This window comes from Callithrix jacchus, chromosome 2 (assembly GCF_049354715.1).
Source record: "Callithrix jacchus isolate 240 chromosome 2, calJac240_pri, whole genome shotgun sequence".
In the NCBI taxonomy this organism is placed as follows: domain Eukaryota; kingdom Metazoa; phylum Chordata; class Mammalia; order Primates; family Cebidae; genus Callithrix; species Callithrix jacchus.
The window spans coordinates 195,597,472-195,616,919 of NC_133503.1; positions in this window are offsets into that span (position 1 = coordinate 195,597,472).

A 19,448-nucleotide genomic window follows, 5' to 3' on the forward strand; every position below is an offset into this window, starting at 1 on the left:
CTGTGGCAATGAGCATTGCTGAGCTCCAACTCAGCTCATGTCTTTTGAGGTCATTTTCAGAGAATCTAGAGTGAGGAAGTGCATTTTCCCTGCGATTGACTGACATGCACGTTATGCACATTCAGCTCTGCACTGCTGCTCAGGGTTTGGGATTTGGAAATGTGCTCAAATGACAGAGATGTCCTCACCTGTGTCCCCTTCCCCTGCCATGGTCTTCTGAGCCCGTTAAGCTGTTGGCAGCGCTGAGCACTTTACAGAGGCTGAACAGAGCAGCAGTTCTGTTTCCCATGACTCCTGGTCTCAGGTTTCCGGCAGATGGTGGCCAGGGTTTCTCAGGCCAGTGTTCTTGGGTGAATGCACGCTGGCTGACTCTCTGGAACCCTCATTCGGTGACACATGCTGTTTTCATGAAATAATATGTTTATACATACACTTCCCAGTGTTAGGAGAGCAGGTCAGGATGGAGTCAAAAATAGGTTCTTCAGTACAGAGGGCCGCGCAGGGGACTTGGTTGAAGCAAGCATCCTTAAAGTCCAGGAAACCCCGGAGCTGGATTTTGATGAAAACCCATGCTGCCCTTCTCCCAGCTAGGGACCCGGAAATCCAAATTCAGATACTCCTAATTGCCTTTAATGGAGATTTTGGATTACATTTGCTGTGGGGAGAGAGAAAAGATTCTTCTTTTAAGTTGGCTGTTTAATGCCCGGGGCAACCAGGGAGAAACAATGACTTAACTTGAATCTTTCCTTGTCCCATCCACCTCCTCGTGGTCACTTGACTATGATCTCCTGACCGCGGTGGCTTCTGCCTGCTACTCCATGGGGGTAGCTACAGCTGCCTTTAGCCTGAGGGGCTGCTACAGAGCAGAGGAAACTTGCCTTGCATCTTGCCCTTTAAAGCGTACGGCACAGGCACACTGAAAAAGTCTTGTAAACAGACCCAAGCCAATTGGGTCACGTACACCTCTTGGCTTCTTTTTGGTAGGTTCAAGAAGCAGCTAAAGAATGAATGCCTTTGAAGCAGATGAAGGCTGGCTCATCCCTTGACTCTTTGCTCCTCAATTTCTGTGACAGCAACTCTCAAAGCAGCTTTAGCCACACACGAAACATTTATTAAAGGAGCATGAATTCGCTGGCAGGCCCCAAAGTGCTCATCAGCCTGTGCTATGAGCTTAATGAAGTTCAGCTCCCAGTCTCTTAGGTGGTCAGACTACCGCTGAGCAGTGGGAGCCAGAAGGCAGTTCCAGGCTGTGGAAGCAGATCCTGTTACCCTGAGAGCTGGCATCAGGCATACAAGAGCCTCCGAGTTTAAGGACCTGCAGTTGGTTTAAGGCTATTACAACACATCTCCACCAAGGAAAAGGGGGTCAGGGCATTACTAGATTCCTCCTGCTAAGGGTGGAGAAGATTTCTTGACTATTTTAGCCAATCCCTGTGCCATGGCTTGAATGTTGATGTCGTCTCCCCAGAATTCACATGTGGAAACCTGATCTCCTACGCAATAGTATTAAGAGGTGGGGCCATTGGGAGGTGACGAGGTTATGAGGGTGGAGCTCTCATGCATGGGACGGGCATCCTCATAAAAGAGGCTTGAGGGAGCTATTTCGCCTTTTTTGCCATGTGAGGTACAGCAAGAAGGCGCTGATTATGCCAGACAGGCCCTCGCCAGACACCAAATCTACCAGCACCTTGATCTTGAACTTCTCAGCCTCTGGAACTGTGAGCAATAAATTTCCATTGTTTATAAATTACCCAGTCTCAGGTATGTCGTTATAGTAGCCAAAATGAACTAATATGTCATCTATTTTGAATGCCTTTAATGTTACCAATCATAGCTCATTTCTGATATTTCTGATATCAAACCATTCTTGATATTCAATAGAGCTTTTTAAATAACAAGAGTGCTCACAGAAGCTGCCCCATGTCTGGGCTCCTGACTAGAATGTCAGGACCCATCATGGACTCTGCATTCTCAAGGAGGACACCTGCGGCACACTTCATATAGCACTGTGTATCTGGAGTATTTAAGAGTAAAATCTATCTCAGCACTTTGGGAGGCCGAGGCAGGTGGATCATGAGGTCAGGAGTTCAAGACCAGCCTGGCCAACATGGTGAAACCCTGTTTCTACTAAAAATACAAAAATTAGCTGGTGTGGTGGTGGGTGCCTGTCATCCCAGCTACTCAGTAGGCTGAGGCAGGAGAATTGCTTGAACCCGGGAGGCAGAGGTTGCAGTGAGCTGAGATTGGGCCACTGCACTCCAGCCTGAGTGACAGAGCAAGACTCTGTCTCAAAAAAAAAAAGTGAAGTCCAGATATGGCAGTTAACAAAAGATGGCACAGAGTGAGTGGGGCCTGTGCTTGCGGCCCCCCTTTGCTGCTGTAGGTGACCTCAGCTAACGGCAGCGGCTGTTACGTGGGGCACGTCACTGCTCCAAGTACCTTATTCTAATTAGACACCTCTTCTGGATTGTCTCATTTACACCTCATCATAATCCAGTGGATCTGTCTTCTTAGCCCCATCTTTCAGGTAAAAAAACTGAGGCGCCAAGAAGTTCTAAATTTTCTCAAGGTCAGTAGCTAGTGAGTGCAGAGGTATTGACTTCAGAGCCAGAGCTTGGAACTTCTCTGCTGCCCACTGTGTTGGATCCAAAGTAAGTGGCAGTCCTGTTAGCAAGAGTCATGTCCAGCATGGCGGCCTCAGGAACTGGCCAAGGGTGCTGTCACTCTGGCAGCAGCTGGACCTCATGAGACACTCCTGGTCCGATGACAAGAGGCCAGTGTGGAAGGTCTTGGCATAGGAGCCTCAGTCACCCAGTAACCAGCGACAGTCTGTCCAGGTGGCTGTACGTGTGTTGGATTTAGACTGTCTACTGCTGTCCAAAACCATTGTCAAGGCTTGTCCTCCATAGCTGTACCCCAAGATGAGTCCCGGTCCCCGACTGGCCATCCCAGAGCTATGGCAGCGTGGGCCTGAGCAGTGGCGCTTTTCTCAGGCTTGTCTGTAGAGGCCTCCCTTGCCTGCTTAGACAGCAGGATTTGGTCTTCTGTGTTTTCTTGGGGGGCTGTCACCCCCTGGATCACTTTTATAGATCCTGAGCAAGTCTTCACCTCTTATGGGCTTTACCCTTCTTCTCTAGGCCCTACACATCTGTACCAATGCAATTTACTAGCAGATTTGATAACCTTCAGTTCATCCACATTTTCATTTAACTCACCATGTGCGAGACCAATATCAGCACATGTGGAGTGACCATATTGGTGGGGAGTGTAGCATGGGGCCTGGACACCCAGGCCCTGGGGCCAGCTGAGCCCCACTCTAGCTTGGCCACTGTCTGACTGTGTGACTGCTGAGCAAATTGCTCCAACTCTCTGTGGTTCCGTTTATTTACCTTGGAATGGGGATAAAATAATACCTGCCTTATAGAGGTGTCAGAGGATTACACGCATTAATCTATATGAGTATTGGCTTCCCAGCCAACTCAATTCAGTGGATTCATGGTGATATTTAAAGAATAGCCTTCTAGTCTTGAGTTCTTTTTGCTGACCCAGTGTGATTTGCTGGTTTAACACCACAGGCCAGTGCAAGAGATATTCCTTAAATTGCAGAGGATTTTGGGAAGGTGGATGCGTGGGAAGAACCCACTGAAAGTGTCATGAAAAGATGCCTCCACAGGAAGCAGTAAACGCCGCCATGAATTTTCAGGCCACTGGTGGCTGGCTTAGTTCTCATCATCTTTATTTGAGTTTTACCTTGCTAAGTACCGTTCATCAATTTTTGAATATCTAAGTTATTTGAGGTCGTTCATTCAAGGCAAAATGCTGAAAGTAAAAGCTAAATCAAGAACCCAGAGGCTTTGAAGGCTTTTCTTAACTTGCGGCCACATTCTGCCTTTAAAAGCACTGACTTGACTTTTACAAGAGCCTGTAGAATAATCTAACAGAAAATGGAAGCCAAGAGCACAGCCATTCCCTTAAATATTTCATATTGCATTCAGATGTGCATTTTTCAAAGATCATTTCCTTGACATTTTCTGGGGGTATATTTCTTGGGAAATAAAATAAATATGTTTGGTTGATGCTCACACCAATTTATTTAGAGCTATAAATAAGATAGAGATGCCGCCTGTCATTTGTACTGAAAAATACAAGGATCAGAGGAATATTTTAGGAGGACAGGGCAAAGGATTAATAATACCATTCAAAAGGTGCTGACGTCGCTGACGCTTTAAGCTGTTTCAGCTGATCCTTATGTGGTTTACTACTAAGAATTGAGAGAATCTGTGGCTAAAGGACAGGCCAGAGAAGAGCCACAGTGCCCCAGACTGCACAACTCATTAGGGGCAGGTGAGTCACAGAATTGGATTTTCTAGCTTTCTAGTCTGTGCACGTCACACAACCTCTCCAAATAATCATGTAGATTATCCGGTAGCCTGATCACTCTGAGTGCTTCCCGGAGGCCAGCAATGACCCTTAAAAGGCAAGAAATCCATTTCTTTCCATTGGAGACTGATATATATGTATGCAAAGCTCCCAAAAGGAATATGAGAGGAACTTGCTTGCTGCAATCCCCTGAGAATGAATCTGTTCACACATGGATCTGTTGAATCATTGCATTGCTGCTGTGGGGCATATGATGGAAATGGCTTTCTTGAGAGCATGGTTGGGGAAAGATGGATGTGCAGGTGCAGATGACAAAGCCATAGGACAAAGTATACGACTTCAGGGCAAGTGACATCAGACCCTAGAAAGTTACAGCAAGTTCAGAGAAGAGCCCTGCCCCCCTGCCCAAGTCTGGATTGAACAGGAAAGGATTTGGAAAGGTGAAGGGACAGAGCAGGGCAGAGAGGATGGGAAGATGTCACCTGGGTGTGGAGGAGGAGGGCAAAATATCTGTGACAATAGGAGAAGCAGGGGCAGGGACAAAATAAAACGCTTTCAAATGTAAAAAGAACTTAAATGTCCACTGGTGGATGAATGGATACAGAAAACATAGCATGGCCATGTGGGGTGGTTGAGACCTGTAATCCCAACACTTTGGGAGGCTGAGGTGAGCAGATTGCCTGAGGCCAGGAGTTTGAGACCAGCCTGGCCAACATGGAGAAACTCTGTCTCTACTAAAAATACAAAATTTAGCTGGGCATGGTGGTGCATGCCTGTAATACCAGCTACCCTGGAGGCTGAGGCAGGAATTGCGCTTGAACCTGGGAGGCGGAGGTTGCAGTGAGCTGAGATTGAACCACTGCACTCCAGCCTGGGTGACAGGGTGAGACTTTGTCTCAAAAAAAAAAAAAGTAGTATATATACACAATAGAATATTCTTCAGTCTTTTTAAAAAAGGGAAATACTGCAATGACATGGATGAATCTGAAGGGGATTAGGTTAAGTGCAATAAACCAGGCATAGAAAGACAAATACTGCATGATCTCACTTATATGTGGCAGCTAAAATAGTGAAACTCATAGAAGCTGAGAGTGGAAGGGTGGTTGCAGGGCTGGGAGGAGAGGGAAATGGGGAGGTGATGCTCAAAAGGTGCAGCGTTTCAGTTCTGCAGGATGAATACGTTCTGGAAGCTAAGGTACCGCAGCATGACTGTAGTGAACAATGCTGTATATACTGGAGATTTGCTAAGAAGGCGCATACATAGCAGCTTCTTAAGTGTTATACACACACACACACACCCCGCAAAATGGTAACCCTGTGAGGTGATTGATAGTTTGTGGAGATTATTTCACAACGTGTATGTGCATCGAAACGCCAAGTTGTGGTCCTTCAACGCGTACAGTCTTTATTTGATATAATTCTATTAAGCCGGAAAAAGAAATCACAAAAAAAGAGATATGCTGACAGGTTTCACATCACCCGGCAGGGAGAGCTGGTCAGGGCTGAGAGGAAGAGGAGGCTGGAGGGTGGGCAGACCCAGCTGCAGCCCTTGGCTTCCAGGCTTCAGGTGGAAGGCCATAGTGAAATCAATCAAGTCTTTAAAGAACTCTTAAAATCCTTTTAAAAGTGAGGAGAAACCATCATGTAAGTGTAATGTAAACAGTAACTTGCAAATTCAATTATCTTCTAAGTTTAAGTTTTGTGTGTTGCTTGTTTTCTTGAATTAGGCAAAGCCCAGCTCAATTTCCTGTATCTCATCATGACAATAGCACCTTCTTGAAAGAGAGCCAGGTTCAGGGAGGAGAGGGAGCAATTTCTGTTTAGTGGAAGAAAGAGCAGCTCTACCATGTCCTTATTTTATTTCAAGTTTTGTCTTAGAACTGAAGGCAAACTTGTTTATTTCTTCTGTACACTTTTATGTCAGTATACCTCGGGTCCAAGTCACTTCAGAAATTTGGGATATCTTTATTTGCTAAGATGGCACTTAGCACTTTGGAATCACTGATACTAAGAAAACAAAACTATTGGTGTTGGTTTGTGAGCTTGGGATTCCCAGATGACTGACAGGAGGTTGGCCAGCCATGATTCCCTTCTCTTTCTTGCCCAAGAGAGTCTTCATTTTAAAATCAAAGGCCAAATCTGCTTCGGGATCCTTTTGAACACAGTGCCCTGGGGTGTGACTATTAGCTGAATTTCCCATCAAGTGGAATCAAGTTGCCTCCTGACTTGGGAGAAGAAGAGGGATTCCCTCATTTAGTGGAAGCTCCCAGAAGTCTTGTTCTAACACATGTACAGGATCCCAGTGTCCTGATTTTGTAGGGCTGGGGAGGAGCCTGAGAACTGGCTCTTGAGGGAAAAGGCTTTCTTGAGAGCATGGTTGGGGAAAGATGGATGAGCAGGTGCAGATGACAAAGCCATAGGACTTTGGGGACCACATTTTGAGAACTACTCCCAGACCACCTAGGTCTGGGGACTGTATTTTGAGAACGACTGTTTTGAATTTTAACAGAATCATCAATAGATAGCAGCTCAATTTTCCCTTTTAATAAGGATTAGTGGGCGAAGAAACCACTTGTTTAAAATTTCCTTACAAAAAATCTCGCATTTCCTTGTTTTCTGTAGTTTTTCCTTTTGATTCTCTAAATTAGAATGCTTTACAAATCTATGACCTCAAGTCACGAAAATGTTGTATTTCAGAATCACTCATTTTTCCTTTTTTGGGGGGGGCATTCAGGGACTATGGTACCTTAGCTGAAATATAAATTAGTGTTACAGAAAATGAAATGAAAGAATGTGGAGAAGTTTAAGAAAAGTCTCATTCACACCAGGCCAAAGGTTAGTACTGACGGCGACCTGGCTGGTTATTGGGAATTTACATAATGTTTGCAAAGTGACACACACCGGGGACTTAAACAACAGAAATTGATTGTTTCACAGTTCTGGAGGCTGGAAGTCCAAGGTCAGGGTGTCAGAGCACTGGAGGGAGACTGTCCCAGGCCTCCCGTAGCTTCTGGTGGTTTGCTGGCTGTCTCTAGTACTGTGTGGCTTACAGAAGCAGGCAGCCTGACCTCTGCCGCCTTCACACGGCATTCTCCCTGGTGTGTGTCTCTGTGTCCAAATCGTCCCTTTTTGGAAGGATACTGGATGTACTGGACTCCAGACCACCCTAATGACCTCATCTCAACTAATTACATCTATAATCCGCCTATTTCCAAATGAGGTCACATTCTGAGGTGTCAGGGGAGAAAACTTCAACACATGAGTTCTTTAGGGACAAAATTCAGTTCTTACCAGTGCCCCTGAGCTTAGTTCCTGCTCAAGCTGTCTGCAGGGGCCTTGGCCACCAGGAGGACCCTGAAGGGGTCCTGGGACAGCCACTTGGAAGCACTGGTACCAGAATCGACCTCCCTCTCAGGGGCTCTGGGGACCAGCTACAGATGCCATAGACAGTGTCTGGGGACAGGTTCCTGTCCATTTCCCTTCATGGTCTAACTTTGTCCTTTGACTTGGAGATTAGACCATCTCAAACTGAAAGACCAGTTACTAAGCTTGTAGAAGGCCTTTCTTTTTAAAAAGGTAGGGCCTTGGTGTAACTAAGATGGCAATTAAGGGTCCTATTAACCCTCGACTCCGAGACAAAGGCACGAATCTTCTGAGAGGAGATGTCTGCCAAACATCTGCCAGGAAAAACAAAAGTGGTAAACATGTCAGCGGCTGTGAGGGGTCTGAGGGGCTGCGATGATCCGAACTGCAGCTCTGATGCACGCCAGGCCTGCCAGGGCCGGTTATATGGCTTCCATTTGGATCTGAGGAGCTCTTGCTTTGCCTCCTGTGGCGCATCTTGCTCTGTATCTGCCAAGAGGATTACCTTGTTCATTAATGTGTCACTAAAATTTAAAATGCCACCTTTCTGCTTCTCGGGTAATTATTGCCGACAGGTTTGAGGTATATTGTGAGAAGCAAGTTTCGCAGCAAAACTAGATCCCTGCAGAATATTGACAGGATGCGTGCCTGACTTTTAACTGCTTGTGTTCCTTACGTAACTAATTTATCGTGGCACGTGGATCTGTGGGGTGCTTGTTTCTCTGTAATTTCCCTTTTGTGGGAGCTTTGTTTGTTTTGCTAATTTCTGAGTCTGAGAGTCTGTGTGCCAGAGGGCTAGTGTTCCGTGGGTAATGGTTGCAGGGAGGAAAGGCATTTCAGTGCTGTTACTTCAGAACTTCCTTCCCTGTTCCTGTTCGCCCATTCTTGGGGGTCCTGTATGCTCAGGGCATCCACTGGGCTGAGAACTTCCAACCCCCACAGTGGGGGCCTTAGGACCTGTGGCTTGAGGCTCAGTGAGCAAGGCTGAGTTGTGGACACCTGAAGTTTACGTCTTTCACCAGAGGATTGGTTTCGTTTTTCTCAATAGGCTCCTTAAAGGACATTGATAAGATCAATAGAGCAACACAGACTTCCCTACTCTTCCATTTCTAATTTTGGGGATGGCTTGGGGAACTCTGTGTTGGCCTAGCTTTCTTTTATTTTTTATTGTTTTGAATTTTAGTAGAGACGGGGTTTCACTAGGTTGCCCAGACTGATCTCGAACTCCTGAGCTCAGGCAATCCTCCCACCTCGGCCTCCCAAAGTGCTGGGATTACAGGCATGAGTCACTGCACCCAGCTGGCCCAGCTTTCTTTTATTATCTTCTTTCCATTGTTTCATTTGGAAGTGTCATTGCATTAGGTTGGAAAAGTATTCTTGTTTCAATCATGAAATCTATACATTATGGAAACTGTGCTTTACAGAAATGGGCTCACAAATTTTTCCATGGGTTGTATGAATAAGGACTCAAAACATTCTTTCAGGCAAGATGGCATGAAAGACCAGGCTTGAAATTCTCACATCCAGGTGCCCCAGTGACACATCCTTTTGCTGTCCTTGCTTTACTGCCTTGCTTGTGTTGATAAGGATTCTTTTTAGAAATGCCCATAAACGTGTGGAAAGAGCTGAAGACCAACCAAATGAGAACCAGCCAAGGCTATTCATTCTGAGCCTTCTACAGCAAGGAAGTTGGCCTCTATCATTGTGTATCAGAGACTCAGAAGCAGAGAGAGGAGGGGAAAGCATCGTGATGGAAGAAAGGGAGGCTCTGGGAGTGCCCTGATTGGAGGCTGCTGACGTGGGGGAAGCTGGAGCTGCTCACCAGCAGTGGGGCATCCAGTGTAATTGGTTGGAGAAGCATACTTGCCTTTCTCTGGTTGCTCCTAAATGGGAAGTGGGGTAAAAATTAGGAATACTGTGAGTTATGAATCAAGTCCCAGCCATTTGGGGCCAATTATTACAGACATTATTTGTTGGCTTCCTGAATTGTTAAAGGGAGGGAGAATGTTCGGACTTTCTATACGTCTGACTTACAGAGAGCAGGCTGGCTTCCTGGGCTGGTTGCTGTGGAAAATAAGATGGTTACCTGGGCTGATTGCTGCAGGTTGTGGGGCACAGTTTTATTTTTATGTGTGCCTGGCCATTGTCTGCTATGTATTCAGTCTCCCAAGAGAAATCATTAACATTGCTTGTTTCGAGTAACTTTATTAACGACACGTTGAACTCTATTATCCTTTTTTTTACCAGACCATTTTTGAGTGAGATACAATCCACAGAAATTTGCATATGGTACGTAGCTGGTTACTTTTTAATAGTGGTATTAGTTCTTTCCCTGGGATTGCATGTTGTCAAAGACGGATTGTTTTAGTCCGTTCTCATGCTACTGTGAAGAAATATCTGAGACTGGGTAATTTACAAAGGGAAGAGGTTAATTGACTCACAGTTCAACTGGGCTGGGGAGGCCTCTGGAAACTTACAACCATGGCAGAAAAGGAAGCAAATATATCCTTCTTCACATAGCATCAGGAAAGATAGGACTGAGAACCTAGCGAAGGGGGAAGCCCCTTATGAAACCATCAGATCTCTCAAGAACTTACTATCATAAGAACAGCATGACGTAAACTGGCTCCATGATTCAATTACCTCCCACGAGGTCCCTCCCATGACATGTGGTGATCTTGGGAGCTACAATTCAAGATGATATTTGGGTGGGGACACAGCCAAACCATGTCATATATATATGAATACATATAAAATCATTGCTATTCTTAGAAATGTAATAGTTTTAGGAAAAATAGTTTAAAAATATATGCAAATGATTTTATGGTGACAATTCAGTGGTGAATTAATTTTAATATCACTTTCTCTCCCTTTTATCTTTAGTTATTAAATGCCATTTAAAATGTCCTCCATAGATTCTTTGGTTTTAAGGAGGCGTGATTCCCTGTGTTACTTTAGGTATTTAGGGTTTTCCTAGGATGTGCATACACAGACGCCTGGGGAAAACCACTCCTCTGCCATGACTACGTTGTTCTCACCCTCTTTTTCGTGTTGTTCCACCCTTGAAATCTCTCATCACTATCTCCTGTGCATCTCCACAGGTCCAGAAGGATATCAGGCACTCCTTTCTCTAGTGTGTATTGTGAAAACAGAAGGTGTGATTTTCTCCAGCCATACATTTCCAGCTCTAAATTGAATCTTACTCTCCTTTTTCTGAGGTGTACATATACCCCAGGTTACCTGCTGCTGAGATTCTGCCTCAAGTCACTTGCCAGCCCACTGTTTGATGCCCTTGGGTAAGGTGTTCACACTTGGTCCAACCAGCTGTGGCTGAATGTGGGCTCAGGGGTTTTTAAACATAGCTTCTTCACTGCAGAATCTGGCGTCCCATTGGGTGAAGTCTGATCTGCAGTCTGATCCAAGGTGGAGGAGTTGGGGAAAGTGCTTTTGTGGTAGTTTCTTCCCTTACTTTTTTCTCCAAAGGAATAGATTCAGCGACTTTTGCTAGAATTTGTAATTCAGAAGGGGAGAACATGGCCACCTCCTGAAGACCACATGCTCCAGGAGGGAGAAGAGAAATAAAGATATGCTTCAGATCTGGAAATGAGCAGCAATGATTGACAAGAGTGGGAAGCTGCCAACAGAAGCGAACCTGAATTCTCCAGCACCATCCTAGTCTCTGCAAGGTGATCAAAAGAGAGAACCCTGGGAAAGAATCCTGGACTCTTACAAGCTGGATAGAAGGGCACATGGGTATCTGCATGTAACAATAAAGAACTTTTAAAAGGAAGATACCCAGCCTGTTGGCTTTTAGATTATGGGGCATTTAGAATTTTAAGGAATGGAAATTAGCATTAATGGGCATTTCCCCACTTACACAGATGATTCCAGACCTTAGGACTGGGTTTCCTAGGTTCTCCATAGAACCCTTGTTTATGGAGAATGATTTGTAAATTCATATCAGGTTTGTTCTTTAAGCTATTCCTTCAGAGTAGAGCTTGGCTGGATTTAAACAGATATGATACCTTGTCAGACCTTAATTTCCTGTCATTAGTGGCACCTTGTCATGGTTGAGATACTGCAGTATAACAGTGACACCTAGGTTTTTCTGACAATTCGTCTCTACTTAAATCACTTCCTGAAATTTCCCTTGGTATAAGCTTTTTGTTGGTTGTTGTAACACACAACTTAAATTTGAATCCTAACACTTTTAGCTATTTGTCTTTCTGTGAGGTGTGTAGGGTAAGTGGCGAAGGGCTGTCTTCTCATTATCTTTGGCAAATTAAGAGAATACCTTAGAACCAGCCAAAGATGAGCACAGAAATTCCCAGACAGAGTTAATAAGCTGTTCTCGTCACGTGTGCTCTTTCCCCCATTTGAATTGTGCTGCTGCTGGCGCCAGCGTTGGCAGCAGAAAGAAATATGATGTTCAGCTAATGGTTTGAGAAGGGGAGGGAAGGACTTGGGGTCACCTGTGGCATATCCTATTTTGAGCTGAGCGAAAGGAGATTAATGCTGTCACTGGCTTGATTAGCATTGCCACTGGCCTGGCTCTCGACTTTGAAATGTATTAATTCCGAGAGAACAGCTCGCCATCAGAGTTGTCTTGTCCATGGTTGCAACTAACCTTGTAAAATCTCATGGCAATGGGCTGACGGCAGGGGGAAGCGGAGACACTGCAAAGCGCTGCTTGTCTTTTGTTTGCTTTTATGACAAAGGCTTTCAAAATAATGCTAAACTGCTTAAGCTTGAGAATGCAAGGTAACTGGTGTTTTGCATCTCAAGTTAAAGCTCTTTTTAGCAGAGTTCCAGCAAGCATGCATCTTAAATCTGTTCAGATGTGTACATGCATTTATTCATATGAATGTCAGAAAATTTCTTGTTAAGATAACCTTTCTAAGTACATCATTGTGATGTGAATTGGTAATGTGTTCCTGTAGTGGGAAGTCCTCTGTGCTTGGGTTTTTAAATGCTCCATGCATATAATAATGTCTCATTTGGCTCAGAATTATCTAGGTTCAGGCATTCTGCAGGTCAAATCATGGCTTTTACTAGATACAGTGAAAGCGTTTTACAGCCCATTTGCCAATAGACTGAAAGTAGTTCTGAATCTAAAATCTTCCTTAAGTTCTGCAGGCCCACTCTTCCTCTTCCACTCTCCTCAGAGAGCTTGGTAAGTCCATGATTTTTGGAGTTGTCACATTTTGGTTCCAATTCCAGCTCATAAAATCCATGGTAATGAGCCGACTGGAGGGTGCCATTATCTTTTATACACAAAAGAGTCTGTGGGCAAATCACAATAAATTATAAGTGCTGTTGAATAATGGAATATAAATTTTAAAAGTCTTCTGATATATGATGCCAACTTTTCCTTTAGAGAGATTATGCCAATTTGATATTGCTATGCTTGTTGTGAAATTCGCTGGGTATTATTATTTAATCTTTCCCAGTGCAGAGGAAAATGTTTTGTCATTGTTCTAATGTGTGTTTCGTGGATTACTTGTGAGGTTAAACACATTTTTTTCCATATGTTTATTGGCTTTTGCTGGTTTCTTTTTCGAATTGCCTCTTAATGTGTTTTGCAAGTTTCCTTGCTTCCTCAATATAATAAAATAACAATATGAATGATAAAGAAATCATAGTTGCTTTTGGAGGTTTTAACAAGGTTGCCATAGCTCTTTTCTCTGTGGGTTCTATGCCTGGTGTATCTCTGTCAACCCCACGCTATGCACACCTACCATTTGGCATGTGGGTCTCTTCTGTGCTCTCATTTTTCTCTTTCTTTGTTGCAGGTAGTTTCATGAGCCATTCTCTTCTTCCTTTTCCTTCTTAATTGGCCATCTTAAAGAAACCTTCAATGTTTCCTATGAAAACCACATTTGCGTGGCCTTTTAGCAGATTAGGATGGCACAGGCAACCCTTCTCTTTTGCTGCCAAGATCTGTATCCACCACCTCTCAGGCAGCCCCCCCCCCCACCAGTGCCAGGCTTTATAGAAGCATCATGGCACAGGCAGAGAGTTGTTCCCTTGCATCTGAGTAGGAGGTCATGGATGTTGAGAAGCATTCATTCCTTCAGTCATTCCATAAATATGAATTAAGGGACTGTCTATGTGCTAGGACTACAGTAGTGAGCAGAGCAGATAAGATTCCCTAGCTTCATAAATGCTACCACTTGATGTGGTGAGTGCACAGCAAACAGGACTCAAATGCATAGTGTGTGAAAAGAGGGTAGAGGGTCAGTGCTGAGGGTTGGGGAGGGGCACTGTGGCTTTGTGTGGAGTTATCCAGGAAGGCTCCCCTGGGAAGATGAGAGCTGATGGAGATGAGGGAACTGGACCCGTGGATAGGGACAGGGCAAAAAGAATGTTCCAGGTGGAGGAACAGCAGGCACCGTGCCAAAGCTCTGAGTGGAGGGCATTCGAGGGATGACCAAGGAGGTGGGGGAGTGAGGCATGGAGCTGGGAGTGGTACTTAGGGACCAGATCATGGAAGCCTTGGCTGGAGGAGGATGGAATGACCAGGCTCTGCCTGGCAGTGCTTGGAGGTTTTGCTGTTGGACTCAATGAGGAGTGCGTGTTACTTTGCTAGAACAACCGGAACACAGTACCTCACATTGGGCGGCTCTAACAATAGAAATTGATTGTCACAAAGTTCTGGAGGCCAGAAGTCCAAAATCAAGGTGTTGGTAGGGCCAGTTTTTTCCTAGAGCTGTGAGGTCTGTTCCAGGCTCTGTCCTGGCTTCCGGTGGGCTGTGGGCAGTCTTTGCTGGCCCATTTCCAAGCATCACCATGATCGCTGCCTCGCCTTCACATGGCATTCCCCTGTGTGCCTGCCTGTGTCCAGATTTCCACCATTTATAAGGACACCAGTCCTACTGGATGAGAAATCCACCCTTCTCTGTATGACCTCTGTAATGACCCTGTGTAATGACCTGTGTAATGACCCTGATCTAAATAAGACCATATCTGGAGGTACTGGGGGCTAGGACTTCAACATATCTTTCTGAGAAACCAAGTTCAGCCCATGACAGGGTGTAAGGAGAGGAGCTGAGTCAGGATTCAGCCTCCGAGCTCTGGTCTGGCCAACTGGAAGAATGGAGTTGCCAGGTGCCTGCTGTAGTGGGAGCTCTGTGGGAGAAGTAGATGTTGTGGGGAGGCCCATGCGTTGGGCTTTGGATGTGAAATTTGAGATGCCTGTAAGACAGCTCTTCATTTGGGGTTCTAACAGCTTCTCACTATTGGACTCAATATTGATCTCTTCTGGCCTGTGGTGTGTGTGGGGCAGGGCCTGGGCTAGAGGGTAGGCCTAGGCTGGTCCAGGTGTCTAGCAGCCTCCCGCAGTGCACTGAAAAGGAATCGTCCTTCTCTGAGTCCATGGCGTGAAGACGGTTGGGAAGCACTGCACTAAGGCCGGCTCCACTGCTGCTCCTGCTCACGTGAACTAAGTAGCTCAGAAAGGGCAAGCAATAAAAAGATTATTTCAGTCTGAGTTATCCACTGAGTAACTTGTAGTCTGGTTCTAGCCAAGAGCCAAATACACACTGTCACACTCAAACTCACTTTGAAACTCACTATCCTCTTCCATCCCTTTTCTGTCATCGTGTCACCTCTTGTTTGCTGCACATGACCTTTTTTCTCAGTATCCTACAATAACATCTCTTACCAGTTGCCCGGGGTTCTGTTTGCACCTGGAGATGAAACAGTTCAAAGTAAATGATATTATCTCTGAGTTTGTGATTTCTCCTAGAGCGTTGTATAAATCAATAGAAGCAGACCTAAAAGCCCTCAATGTGTCCAGGATGGTGAGTCATGGTTCTAGTTACAATACGAAGAGTCTGCTGACCACAGGGCTCCCAGGGGTGCTTCTAACCTCACATAGCTAGATTCACACTCACCTTTTTTAAGGCCCAGAATGTTTTCCAAATAAAAGTAAAGAGAACTACATATCATGTCAAACATGAAATTACCACCTAGCAGTTCTCTATCCATTGTCAATAAGTTCCATTATAGTTTGGCTACAGATTCTCTTTTTAGCTTGATTTAAACATGTAATGTTCATACACCCAGGTTTTTCTGCACCTAATTTGTATTTTCTGGAACTAGTACTTAGAGCTCTATCCTAAGCATATAAAATATAAAAGAAGACCTAAATGTAGTGATTTTTTCTGCTTGTCCTAATAAAGACCCAATTCACAAGGGTGTGCTTTAAATCCAGCTGTCCTGGGTACTTTATCTTGTCGGGCTGTGGGAAAGAACATTTTGACTTGGGAAAGCATGGGTTGAATCGGATAGCCCTGTGAATTGCTTATGAACAAGTTGTTTCCCACATTTCAAAGAAGAAATAATCCTGTGAAGTCCCCAAATCAAGCCCTTATGCACAGACACAAACATTAATTTTGTCCTGGATGATTGGTGGCCATTCACTGACACTCATCTCTTAGAACCCTAAAGAGGATTCTCCACGGCCAGCTTGTCTTACCAGACTATAAATAAATTTATTGCAGTCTGAACTCTATGGTTATACAAATAAAATATTTTTTTCTTATCTCTTTATTTGATTTCTAACAATTGCACTGTAGTCTGTACAACCAAAATCTTTAAAATATGTTCAAATTCTGCTTTGTAGCCCAGTATGTTGTTGATTTTTATAAATATTTCATGTACACTTGAGAAGAGTTTGTATTTCCCAATTTTCTGGCTGTAATGTTCTTTGCAGGTCCCTTAAATAAATCTTATTGATTATAGTGTTCAAATCTGTTCCAGCCGTGATAAGACTAAGACACACACACACACACACACTTTTCCATTTGATCTATCAGTTGCTAAAAGGGGTATGAGAACATTTCCCCTATGATTGTTGATATAAATTTTTCTCCCATAGTTCTGTCATTTTCGATTTGTCTTTTGAGTCATTTTATGAGTTGCCTACAAATGTCAAATTATTGTATCTTCCTGGTCAATTAAAAACTGTTATATTTTGTTTTAATTCTATGTTTAGAAATGCTTTTTGCTCTCTTTCATATATCTTTTATTTATTTATTTGATTTTTTGAGACAGAGTCTCATTCCATCATTCAGACTGGAGTGCAGTGGCATGATCTCGGCTCACTGAAACCTCCACCTTTCAGCTTCAAGTGATTCTCCTTCCTCAGCCTCCCAAACACCTGGGATTACAGACATGCACCACCATGCCTGGATAATTTTCCTATTTTTAGTAGAGATGGGGTTTTGGCATGTTGGCCAGGCTGGTCTCGAACTCATGACCTCAGGTAATTCAATTGCCTTGGCCTCCCAAATTGCTGGAATTATAGGTGTGAGCCACCGAGCCCAGCCTCTTTCATATATGTAATATGTAAATTCATATGTGTATCTTTATTGTATATTTATATATTATCTATCTACCTATCAATTCCATAAAATATCTAATGAGGGATGACAGCTTTCTTTTGGTTACTATTTTTCTGACTTTTCTCCTATCCTTTTTATTTGAAACTTCCTATATCCTTTTATTTTATATGTGCCTTTTGTAAACTATGTTGTTAGATGTTTTAATCCCATTTGATCATCTTCATTTTTATACTGAGTCCTTTAGTTCACTTTCATTATTATACAGCATACATTTGGGTTAATATTTACCATACACGTTTGTCTTTGTTATCTGTTCCTTCTTTTTTTCTGATCCCCCCATTCTATGTTTCCTTTCTACCAGTTTGGAGAAGTTCTACGCTCTTTTTCTGTTCTTTTAGTGTCAACTCTGGAAATGTTAACATGCTCACAACTGATTTAAATTTACTGGCTTTCTTTTTTACTTTTTTTTTCACTTTAGAGAAGTCTTTTTTTTTCTCTTTTATTAATATATTTGATATGGTTTGATTCTGTGTCCCCACCAAATCTCATCTAAAATTGTAGGGAGGGAGGGACCTGGTGGGAAGTGATTGCATCACGGGGATGGTTTCCCTGGTGCGATTCTCATGATCGTGAGTCAGTACTCATGAAATCTGATGATTTGAAAGTGTTTGACAGCTTCCCCCATCCCTGTCTCTCTCTCCCACCACCATGTAAGACGTGCTTTACTTTTCCTTCACCTTCTGCCACGATTATACGTTTTCGGAGGCCTCCCCAGTCATGCAGAACTGTGAATTAAATTACTTTTCTTTATAAACTGCCCAGTCTCAGGCAGTTCTTTACAGCAGCATGAAATGGGCTAATACAATGTTTAAAAAAGGTTTTTATGTCTTATCTAGCACCTTTAGTTATCTCAGTGGGAGTGTTGGCTAGAGTATCTATTCTTTTATACTGCTCAAAATGAAAGTACTAAATGGATTTTATTTCCTATTTAAAATACAATTTTCATTACTGCAAATGCAGCACGTGAACATCCTGGAAAGTTACAATATACATAGAAATAAGAATAAGAAAAAAACCCCACCTTATTGATACCCGAAGATCAGTTTTGAAATGTTAGTGTGTATTGTTCCATATTGTATATATGTGTGTATATGAGATCTCTCTCTCTCTCTACACACACACACACACACACACACACACACACACACACACACACAAGCTTGTGATATTGTTTGGATCTGTGTCCCCATCCAAATCTCATATTCGTTGAATTATAATTCCCAGTATTGTAGGTGGGGCCTGATTGGATAATGGGGATGCATCCTTCATGAATGGTTTAGCACCATCTTCTTGGTGCTGTTCTCATGACGGTAAGTAATTCTCAGGAGCTCTAGTTATTTAAAAGTGTGTAGCACCTCCCCCTCTCTTTCTTCCTCCTGCTCTGGCCATGTAAGATACGTTTGTTTCCCCTTTACCTTCTACCATGACTGTAAGTTTCTTGAGGCCTCCCCAGAAACAGAAACTGCTATGCTTCCTGCACAGTCTGCAGAACCGTGAGCCAATTAAGCCTATTTTCTTTATAAATTACCTGATCTCAGATCTTCCTTTATAGGAGTGTGAGAATGAACTAATACAGAAAATTGATACTGAGGAGTGGGACATTGCTACTTCTGAAATGGTATAACTGTTTCAGATACTTGAAAATATGAAAGTGACTTTGGAACTGGGTAATGGGCAGAGGTTGGAAGAGTGTAGAGGGATCAGAAGAAGAGGGGAAGATGAGAGAAAGTTTGGAACTTCCTAGAAGGTTGTTAAATTATTGTGACCAAAATGCAGATGGTGATATGGACAGTGAAGTACAGGCTGAGGAGGTCTCAGATGGAGATGAGGAACTTATTGGGAACTAGAGTAAAGGTCACTCTTGCTATGCTTTAGCAAAGAGCTTGCTTGGATTGTGCCCCTGCTCTAGGGATTTGTGGAACTTTTAACTTGAGAAAGATGATTTAGGGAATCTGGGGGAAGAAATTTCTAAGCAACTAAGTGTTCAAAACATGGCCTGGCTGCTCCTAATAACCTAGGCTTATGTGCATGAGCACAGAAATGACCTGGGAGGCCGAGTCAGGCAGATAATTTGAAGTTTGGAGTTTGAGACCAGCCTGACCAACATGATGAAACTGTCTCTACTAAAAAAGAAAAAAAATAGCTGGGTGTGGTGGTGCACACCTGTAGTTCCAGCTACTTGGGAGGCTAAAGCAGCAGAATTGCTTGAACTTGGGAGATGGAACTTATATTTAAAGGGGAAATAGAGCATAAAAGTTTGGAAAAGTGCAGCCCGGCCATGTGGTAGAGAAGAAAAGC